The sequence below is a fragment of the Amborella trichopoda genome, chromosome 10 (assembly GCF_054954075.1).
Source record: "Amborella trichopoda isolate Santa Cruz 75 chromosome 10, AtrichopodaSantaCruz75HAP2 v2.0, whole genome shotgun sequence".
In the NCBI taxonomy this organism is placed as follows: domain Eukaryota; kingdom Viridiplantae; phylum Streptophyta; class Magnoliopsida; order Amborellales; family Amborellaceae; genus Amborella; species Amborella trichopoda.
Window position 1 is genome coordinate 28,365,105 of NC_142345.1, and position 11,444 is coordinate 28,376,548.

Here is an 11,444-nt window from a genome sequence, read left to right on the forward strand (position 1 = left end):
ATAAGAAGAGACCAAACCATCAACAACAAAGGCTGTTATACACTTCTTCTTGGTCTCAAATAGACCACCAGCCATAGGAGTGTTAATATAAAGCCCCTCCTCACTCTCACTACCACAGATAGCGGTAGTAAGCTTTGGGTATAAAGAGATAGAGAGATGCTTGGGAAGAATAGGGGAAGACATTTTAAAGGAGGAGACGAAGAGTTAGAAACTGTTGGGAAGATGGACTGACCACCAGGGTAGCCAACGGATTTATAGACCCCCATGAAGAAGCTAAGGGGTATTTTCCTTGGAAATGATGATGATTGTATTGGGAAATGATGGACGAGATGGTTATCCATTCTCACATTTAATTAAGATGACTGGAAAAAGTTGTGCATGCGCCACCCTATGGAAGAAGGTGTAAGGCGTACGATGTTAACGATCCACTCGAGATTGGTCGAATGCTACACCCCTTTCGAGGTTCTTGGTTGGGTGCCTCGATCTCATCAGGTTGTGAGACTGTGCGGCGATCCGGATTCAGGTCCGGCTCAATATCTCTCTCTTGGGAACCACGGTGCATGGGGTGCACGTGCGGACAGGTACCAACTAATGAGTGAGGATTGTGTGGTGTGAGGTGGTACTTACCTCATGGTGGGTCCGTACACTCTCAGGCGTTTTGCGAGCTCCCTCTTAGATCACGACGGAAAGCCCCCTAGTCTCCTAGTCTGAAACTGGTTCGGCTTTAGCCCCCTCTGCTTGCACTTTGCGGCTCACGAACACACACACATAAGGTTGCCAGACAAGTGGATCACAAGACCCTAACTTGTCATTAGAGATATATAGAACGGTGGGATGATACAAGACTATTTGCCAATTCGATGGCCGTTTGATGCCATCTTGTCAAATGCCCTCACATAGGCATATGAACAAAATAAATGAAATGAACAACTATAACCAGATGTTGTGGATGAGATGATGATAGAGGAGATAGTGTGGGCATTGAGAAAATAGATAAAAGGGAGGAATTTCATAAGAGATGGGAAAGAGAGAAAAGGGAGAAGGAGAGAGAGAAAGAGTAAGAGAGAGAGAGAGAGAGAGGCTGAGAGGGAGAGTCGGGCAAGAGAGAGAGGAAGGGAGAAAGAGAGAAGAAGGAGAGAAAGAGAGAAAGAGAGAGAAGAAAGAAGAAGAGAAGAGAGAGAAGAGAATGGACCTACAACTTAGCTGTCAGTCGAGCTTAGAGAGAGAAAAATCGGGAGAGAAAAGAAAGAGGGGGAAGAAAGAGAGAAAGACATAGGGAGAGAGAAGAAAGAGAGAGGAAGAGAAGGAAAAGAGAGAAGAGACCGACAGCTTCAGTCTTAAAGAGAGGGAGAGCGATAGAGAGAGAAGAAAGAGAGAGAAAGAGAAGAAGAGAGAGAAAGAGAAGAGGAAAGAGGAAGAGAAGAGAAGAGAGAGAGAAAGAGGAGAAGAGAAGGAGAGAAGAAGAGATGAGAGAGAAGTAGAGAGGAGTGAGAGAGGAGAGAAGATAAAGAAGAGAGAGAGAAATGAAAGAGAGAAAGACAAAGAAGAAGGGAAGAGAGAGAGGAGAGAGAAGAAAGAGAAGGAAAAGAGAGCAGAAGGGAGAGGAAAGAGAAGAAGAGAGCTGCAAGCCCGATTGACCATGAGGGAGAGAAAGAAAGAGAGAGAAGGGAAGAGAGAGAAAGGAGAGAGAAGAGGGGTTATCTAGTGAGCTTCTGAAACCGAATTGGCTGCTAGGCCGGAAGTGGTAAATCCCAAATAAGAAGGCGGAGGTTTCAAGTGAGAAGTACGAAGTTCTAGGGGTAGTGGCTTATGGAGAAAGTTCACTCTCTCCTCCCTTGGAGTGAAAAGGGGTAGTGGAGAATATTGCCAAACCAAGGGAAAAATCAATTGAAATCTTAAGCTTGGGGGACAAATCTCATTAATTTCTCCTCCTCTTGGGAGTTAGGGTTACAAATGCTTATATAACACTCCTTTAGAAACAATGGTGGATGCTCAAAACTAACTAAAGCTGCTAAAAACATATATTTTCTATGAATTAAATTTGCATCCCGTTTTTGAGGCAAAATGACTATTTTGCCGTTATCCACAACTTTGAAAATGGAAAGATGGTTCCCAAAAAGGGGCCATTGGCTATGGTGGTCATCCGGGACCCGTTTTGGGTCTTTCCGGCAACCTTTCAGTGAAAAGAATGTTGCGAAAGTGATGGTCTTGGCAAGACGATCATTTTGACATATCTTTCGATCCTCAAATCGAAGTATTGAGATCTTGGTGAAATTTGTCAAAGAATAGAGATTTTGCGATGTTAGATCTTAGATCTAGTCCATTTCATAGGGTTTCAGATTGATCTTTCCATCGTAGAATGACTGGGAAGTCATCACGGTCGTTTTGTGACAAGAATGGCTCAATTTAATGGTCGGAAATCCACTTTTCGAATTGGGGAAATTGACCGGAAGCCGCAAAATAACCTTTAGTGTGACCTCGAAATACAGCCTTTTCGATCACTTATCACGTATGATGTTTACTTTGGATCGAAGTCTTTGACATCATGGTCGCAAACGGACCCGTTTTCAAGTCGATCCGAGGTCAGGGCTTCGTGATATGACTGTTTGATTGAAGAGATCTCGTCTTTGAAAAAATCTGTAAAGCATGAGTTTTCTTAAGTGGATTCTTTTTAAGATTTCTTCCATCTTGGGTCGTGTCATGGGTCGTGCTACATATCAAAAATGTACATAGCAATGAGACGAAGATCCTCCTAAAATTTGAGCTCGATCCGACTTAAGATGAAGAAGTTATGACCTTTCAAAGGTGATCCCGAAATCATATTACACATTTTCCATAAATGGTAACTGGTTCACCAAGGGGGTACTGGCATAGTGCGTAACCCACCCTTTTTGGGTAAGTTGGTCACAAGATGGTCCAGTAGTGTCCGAATGAGTTGAAATTTGGCATTTAGGTTTTCGGACCTTCTGAATCCAATAAAAGTGGTTTGTGTTCAGCTGAAGCTCCAATGATAGGGCTGTAGTTATGAGGCGCATTTTCGGTATGCTAGAGGCCAAACCTGAAAAACTAGTTTTGATCCTAATCTACCTTAAAGCCATTGAATCACGACGAAACTTGGCGGAGTCAAGCGCTACCTCCACATGCTCTTTCAGACCGATCTATTGCCTTTCAAATCAGATCAGGGTTTAGTTTAATAATGTTTTCGTGGTCTGCAGGCATTTTGGGGCCTGCGGGCCTAGGATGCAATTGGCTTCCTCCTTATTCATATCAGGGATACAAGTGTTGAAAAATACCCTAAAATAGTTCTCTATGAGTGAAGCATCTGAGGTGGTTTTGTTGGGTGTACTTTTATCATAAACATTACTAGATACATTGATCAAATTACTAATGGCTCATCCTTTGCCCTTGAAAGGTATAAACACTAAGTCTCAATGAGAGACAAAGAATAAACCACTTAAAGACATGCAACGAACATACGATGGATAACTATGGTTCTTATTAATGCCATTTAAGTGAGCTTCGTTTGATCATGTTCAGAGTATAACATAGTCTATGGATCTTGGGATTAGACTAAGGACTATCAAAGAGGCAATCTCAAGTTGCCTAGAGATGGCTTCACCCATCTCTGTCTCAACAGCAGTCTCAAGCTGCACAGAGATGGCTTCACCCATCTCTGTCTCAACAGAAGTCTCAAGCTGCACAGAGATGGCTTAACCCATCTCAGTCTAAACGACAGTCTCAAGCTGCCCAGAGATGGTTTAACTCATCTTAGTTATAATGACAATCCCAAGCTGCCCAGATATAGCTTAACCCATCTTAGTATCAACGATAATCTAAGGCTGCCCAGAGATGACTTAACTCATCTCAGTCTCATCGGTAGTCTCAAGCTGCCCAAAGATGGCTTAACCCATCTCAGTCTTAAGGATAGTTTAACGCTGCCCAGAGATGGCTAACCCATCACAGTCTCAACGACAGTCTAAAGCTGCCTAGAGATGGATTAACCAATCTCATTCTCAAGGATAGTCTTAAGCTGCCTAGAGATGGCTTAATACATCTTAGTCTTATGGACAATCTAAAGTTACCCAAAGATGGCTTAACCCATCTCATCCTCAAGGACAGTTTAAAGTTGCCTAGAGATGGCTTAACCCATATCAGTCTCAAGGATAGTATAAATTGGTCATGGATAGCGTAATCCATCTCATTCTATAAAAGTCTTGAACTATGACTGAACCCATTGTCAGTATCATTGTCCGACAGTTAAAGCCTTAAAAGCTTTACGGATTGTATGGCCAATAGGTTACAATAAAAGGGGGATTGTTTCTTCGAAACAAGGAATTCTCTCATCAAATTAGCACTGTTGAATTCTGGGCCCCTTGCTTTAACACCCTTAAAAGGTGTAGCATGGATTGAAGTGAACACGAAAGTGGTTGCAGTTCACTGAACAACCATAGTTTAGCACTATAAAAAGGGGTACTTCTCAATTAAAGAGGAGGTCGCACTTTTTTTATAGACACGGTCTAATAGAGAAAGCGTTCTTCAGAGGTTTTACTTCGATAAAAACCAAGAGTAGAAAAGAGTGACATTCAAGATACAAAGAGAGAGAATCGTTTCCTACGACTCATTTGAGACCCGTTCTCTTAAGAAGACCGGACTCGAAGGATAACATGTCACTACATATATCTACATGTATATGGGCTGATATGCCCTCGATGTTATCTTTTTCCTTTCACATGTTTGTATTTTCTTTTGTAGTAACGAATGTGTAGGTTTCAAAGGTGCTGAACTTATTTTAATTCTTCAAGTCGATGTAAAATGCAATAGAGGATTAAACCTTTGGAATTGCTCAGTACCAGTATAAATAATAAAGCCTTTGTTTTTTATATGAAGTGCATGGGTGAGTTTGGCCATGAATGTGATTCTCTGGTTTTCTAGTTGGAGTCTAATGTTTGTCTAAACATTCTCACATTTCTTAACGCATCTACATTTCAGATCGACCTTGCGTTTTCTTTATTGAGTGTATCTAATGGGTTGTACTCCTCATATGGTTGTCAAGTCACCTACAACAAAAATAACACAATAAACTTATTTGTATTTGCCTTTCATAAATTATCTACAATTATATAAGCACACAAGCAACCACTGACCATGTTTGCATTTGCCTTTGATAGATTACTTACAATTACATAATCGCTCGAGCATATCACTAACCATGTTAATTAAGATGTCATCAAATATTATTTAATGAGTCTTTGTTGCGTGGTTGTTTCTTCCACGTGCAAGCTCTAGGGTGATGATTGTATCCTTGGTGCCTAGAGCTGGAAAATGCTCATAGACCCAATGCTGCATAAAAAATAACTAAGCAATTAATTAGAAGCTAAAGAAATTGTAAAGCTCTAAATATTGACTATAAAGATAGTGAAAATTACTTGTAGTACCACTGCTGACCCACTAAAATGTGTTTCCCCGTCCATGACCTTAGATAAGGAATGATGCAAGAAGGCAAGCACTGCAACACCCCATGCATACTTCCCTGCCTCATTGAGATCTCAGAACATTTGTAGGTAAATTGTAAGCGTTAATCCTTGAGATGACTCAGCAAATATAGTTGTGTCAACTAAATAAATGAGATAAGCTCAAGTCTGTTGAGGCAGTTTTAATTGGTAAGCTTTTTGGTAGTTGCGCGAATTTCATCCTCAACCAAGCATGTTTAAGGCGGGTTAACTTATCACCTTTAGGGAAATCTCCCAAATACTCCTTGATGAAAGTCCTGTGGTTTTTAAGTCTGATGCCTTTTATAGGCTCACTTATTGCAGGTATCCTTGTCACACATCGTACAGGGTTGGAGTCATTTCATCAACGGTTAAGCGTGTAGTATTTGTCACCTTGCACCATTTTCCTATAAGGCCCTCAGTAGTCTGCAATCGATATGGGAGACTCCAATGTCTATCAATGAGCTCAATCTAGTTTTTTCAACCAAGGCTACCTGTCATGGATCTATCTCCCATTTTCCTAGGGTCTTAGTTGAATTATTAATATGAAAATTCTTTCTCCTGAAATGAAGTTCAATAAGAATGACAATAGTTATTAACAATAAAAGAATTACCTAATTAATGTAAATCATGAACTAAAGTAAATAGACCATCGTATATTTTACCTTTGATCAGACGAAGCGGATGGGTCCCTTGCTCCTCTTAGCTATTCTAGGTCTTGTATCGCTAAATCTATTTATATTATCAGAGTTTTACATGTGGACAACACATCAATTAAGAAAATTTGTACTTATGAATTGGCAAAAATAACCACAAGTGGATGCTCCAACAAAAAAAGAGAGAAAACGAATTAAGAGATTATGTACATATGAATTGGCCCATTCAAAACCAATTATGGTGCTCTGGTATAAAAGAAACAAACATAAGTGTATGTGCCCCAAAAGCGCAAAATGAACATAAGTGGAACAAACACCATAAACAAACACCATTAATATATGTACTAACAAAATTTCCTACAAGTGGGTACTACAAATTGAAAAGATAGAATAAAGAAGATAAGTACAATTATGTACCTTCAAGTGGGTTCTTTACATGTTACCCTATTGTACCAGTTCCTTTGCACCGACTATAGTGAATAGGTCGCATTGGTACTTCCTACGACTCGATGCACTTCTTTTTAAGTCAGTCAGGGGTCATCTTGAGTGAGGTTGAAGTACTCTTATTCCATTTGGAGGAACTTGTCCATGTATACGTCCAGATACATCGATCAAGGTAACTGACATGATAGGTTCGGAATATGTTTCACGAAACTTTGCAACCCATGAAATAGTCTTCACAATAGTCAATGAGATCTCTATTCATCCATTGAAGGCTTTTACAAGCATGCTTGTAGGGCAAACCCATTATTTGCCAACCCCGACATTCACATTCTCATGCAATTAGATTTATGTTACAATGCGTGTGATCACCCCTTGCTTCAAACACTACTCCAATTGATATAATGACCCTAACAAAAAGGGATTGCCTTATGATCTTTATCAGTTTGTCTTGAGCATGTGGGGTAAATGTTGTAGTCCAGGTTTTAGCTTCCAAGTTGTAAGTGGCCATTAGTTTCATGATTTGTTCCTTAATCAAGTCAACGCACTGAAGAATTGGCATGTCTCGTGCATTTAGAATCCAATTGTTATATGACTCAGCCACATTGGTTGTTACTTGGTCATATCGCTTATATCTAAAGTGTGGCCCAATGGTCTGGCAATGATTTCATGAACCATTTGAATGCGTCATAAAAAATTGATCTAATTTCACTCATCTTCTCAAAATACTCTTGCAGCCTGTATGCTCTACATGCTCCAATAAAGGATTTTACAATTGCCTTCTTAATATCATTAAGTATGTGTTTTATTTCCTTCTTGAATATCTCTGCTAAATGACGCTCATAGAAGCCATGATGGGCATTCTAAAAAACTTGACAGACAGTAGCAACTAGACCAGGGTGTCTATCTGACAAAAAAATGATTTCACGATCTGTCCCAATAGCAATCTTAAGAGATTTCATAAACTATAACCAATTATCGGTACTTTCGGCATCCATAATGGCTAATGCAATGGGAAATATTTTTCCTTCCCCATCAAGTGAGTTGGTAGCAAGTAGAATCCCAAGGTATCGTGCCTTTAGTGATGTCCCATCGAGAAATAGAAGTGAACGACATTCATTTTTAAAGCCATGTATTGAGCCATAAAATCTTAAGAATAATCGACGAAATCTACCATCTTGCATACTTGTCCTATCGCATAACTACCGGGATTCGTCTACATCTCATGGTTTACATATGCGGGTAACTGACTGTACACCCCCTCTTGCGAACCATGTTTGTCTTTGATGGCCGTTTCTTTCTTTTGCTAAGCTTGCAATAGGGTAATCATAGTCTCAAGACAAATCATTCATGATTTATTTATCCTTATAATGCACAGTGTCACTAAATTTATCCTTGATTAATGATGCAACAAATTTTTGAGATGTTATTCTCTGTACATCATTGCTTGTCCCAATATTATACGAGTGTTCTTTTTTCCATGTTTTGATGCTAAAAACATTAGTCTTGTATATCTCCTATTTGCTTCCATCACCATTGCATTTCTCCATTATGCGATATCCCTCATTATTAACAAAAACGATATGTAAAATGTTGTATTCTAGCAAGCTTGCTAAGGGCTTCTTGGAAGTTCTCTAAAGATTCAAACTGCTACCCTATTCCAGTAAGTACATCCTCTCATGAACTAAGCAACCTTGGTGAATTGCTTTGTTTGGAACTAGAGACCAAAATATTAGATGATTGGGGGGGTCTGACCTCTTCGATTGCCCTAATATTACATGAAGTACTTCCACCCCTATGTTCACTCCCATCAAATACATAGACGAACACATTATTCTCACTTTCATATGCGTTCAATATCCTCTCAATAGCATCGTCAATAAATCGTTCACAGTAAAACTTCTATTTATCGGGACAAAATACCCCATTGGTATCAAGTGGATGTCAAGTGAGAACTACTATGCTACGTATCTTCGCATGTCATCTAACCTAGTTCTACTATCAATCATAAATGTACATGCATCACCACAAATATAATTTAAAGTCTCATCGACACTTGATCGAAGTTCTCCACCAAAAATACAATAAATCAATCTGCTATCGCCCTTTTTTTTTGTCCCGCACAAGATTTGCAATATGTTACACTCCACACACTGTGTTATGTCTTAATACTGGCCTTGAACTTGCCCAAATTTGGTAGGGCTCAAGCTAGATTGTTTTTTCAAACATCTACAAATAAATTTTAACAAGAGGTAGGCATGTTGTTGGGGCGTATAAAGCCTACAAAAACAAGAGCTACTACTAAAGTTAACAAGAGCTAGGCATTTTTTTTTTTAATGAAAAACTAAATTTCAACAAGCGAAAGAGGATGGATCATCAAATCAGAAACAATTCAAGCATAGAAAACCAACATAAAATAGATAGAACGAAACAAACCCAAAATTTACTACCACCAAGAAAATTCAAGCCCTAAATGAGAATAGAGAAAAAGTGACAACCTCCATAACACATTCAAAAACTTCAACAAATCTTAAGCCATGAACAATCCACTGAGATCAAATGACTTAACGATTTTCAATCTTTCTAGATTTTCGCAACTAAGAAACAATTCATGCAAAGACAACCAACAGGAAATAGATACAACAAAAGAAACCCAAACTTTACAACCAGCAATGACATTTAATCCCTAAAATTACAATAAAGAAAAAAAGGTTTTAACAGAGAGGATAATCGAGAGGATAACCGAGAGGATAAACATGAAAAAATAGAGAGGATACCACATTCAAGCCAATAGAGAAAAAATTACAGTAGAGAAATTTTTTTTTAGTGCCAATAACATTCAAGCCCTAAAGGTTACCACATTCAAACCAATCATCTATTCTTTTAAATAGGTTTAACAGAGAGGATAATCCTGAGTGAGAAACAGATGCATACTGTCTTAATTTCTTCTCTCCAATTTAAATCCTCAATGCGTGCACGAAGTTGCATCAATACTTTGCCTAAATATAATCCAAAAAGGTAAAATTTCATGTAGGATCAAAGAGAAAAGCAGATGGAAATGTAAAAATTGTTGGAAAAGAGAATTAGCTATATATTTTTTTAATAAGAAATAAATAAAATACTCTTTTACACCTTTAATGGGGCTAATTCGGGGTTGAGAGATCAAGCTAGAAATCGAGCTCGAGCTTTGGGGGCTGGGGCTGAGAAATAGAGAGCCCTAGTTGATTCACACAGAGAGTGAGAGATTGGGTTGTGGTCCTTCGTAAGAGAGCGAAAGACATGGAGAGAGCTCGAGCCCTAGATTCAAGGAGAGAGAGATCGAGAGAGAGGGTGGGTTCTCGGGTTGTGAGAGCTATATCCTTTGTAGAGGGAGAGGGAGAGAGCTTGAGCCTAGCTTCTGGGAGAGAGAGAGAGCTCGGGCCAGGTTTGGGGGGGAGAGAGAGGGAGCTCAGGCCGTTGGGTCCAGAGAGAGAGCGAAAGAGAGGGAGACAAGGGTCTTCTAAGTGGAATATAAAAATTAGATTGTTAGGAAAATATGAGAGAGAGAGGTGGAAAAGGGGCAAAGGTTAAGGGAGGATTTTTTTTTCTTTTTTCTTCTTTTTTTTTGAGTTGGGGGGGGGGGAGGGTATTTGCAAGAAAAGGTATATTTGGTGAAAAAGTTATTAAGAAAAATTTTGTTGGGGAGAGATTGCATAGAAACTCTAGTTTAGCTGGTTTTATGCTAGTACTCCAAGCTACAGTTTGGCCACGAGCAAAACTGTTGGGGCACCAAATACTTTTAGATTGCATTTATGGGTACTGCACAGGTACTTACAGTAGCAACTAAAACAATAGTAATGGACGATGCTTATTGATAAGGGAAAATTACAAAACCCCCTTCAAGTATACTTTCTACGCAACTTACCCCCTAGCTAATCTTTCCTCTCACTTTTTTCCCACAACCATCTTTCCTCACAAAAACCCCCAATCCAAACAAAAGAAAAAAAAAACTAAACTACCCCCCTCTCTCTCCTCGTGGCTTTTACCCATGACTCTCTCCCCATGCACTTCGGCAGTCCATTTAAATGCTCCGGCAATGAAGACATGCACTTCGACAATGCAAGGACTCGCTCCGACAGTACACCTTCTGGAGCCATAACACTCCGACGGTTGAATAGGTCGTTCTGACAATGAGGACAGATGCTCTGGTAGTACAAAGACGTGCTCCGGTAGTACACCTTCTGGTGCCACAGCGCTCCGGCGGTTGAATAGGTTGCTCCGGCAATAAAGACAAGCGCTTCGGTAGTACAAATACACGCTCCGACAGTACACCTTCTGGAGCCACATCGCTCCGGCGGTTAAATTGATCTCTCCGGCAATACGCTACTTGGGATCGTCAATTGACTTTTTTTTTGTAAAGAAGGGCATTTTTGTCCAAAAAATAACCACTTTTTACATTGGGGGGTTTTTTCGAGGAAAGGTGATTGTGGGGAAAAAAGTGAGGTGAAAGGTTAGCTGGGGGTAAGCTGCATAGATAATATACTTTGGGGGGGGTTTTTATAATTTTCCCTATTAATAACATAAAAAAATTACCATTTCAATTTCATGATCTCCTCTACTAAAAATAAAGAGAACATTGAAGACTGTTGCAATTATAGAATATAACATAATAACCCCTGTTCTTAAATCTTAGCCTTTAAGCTTTTTATTCGCCTAATCTCATCCCAAGGGTTTAAAAAACGGATCGGTGCCTTGGATTGGACACCACAAAAACCCATCCGGATCGGTGAATCGGTGATTTGGATTGGGAATCATCTGAATTAGTCATATTCGGCCTTAAAAAACTCCAAAAAAATTATTAAAAATCATTATAAATGTT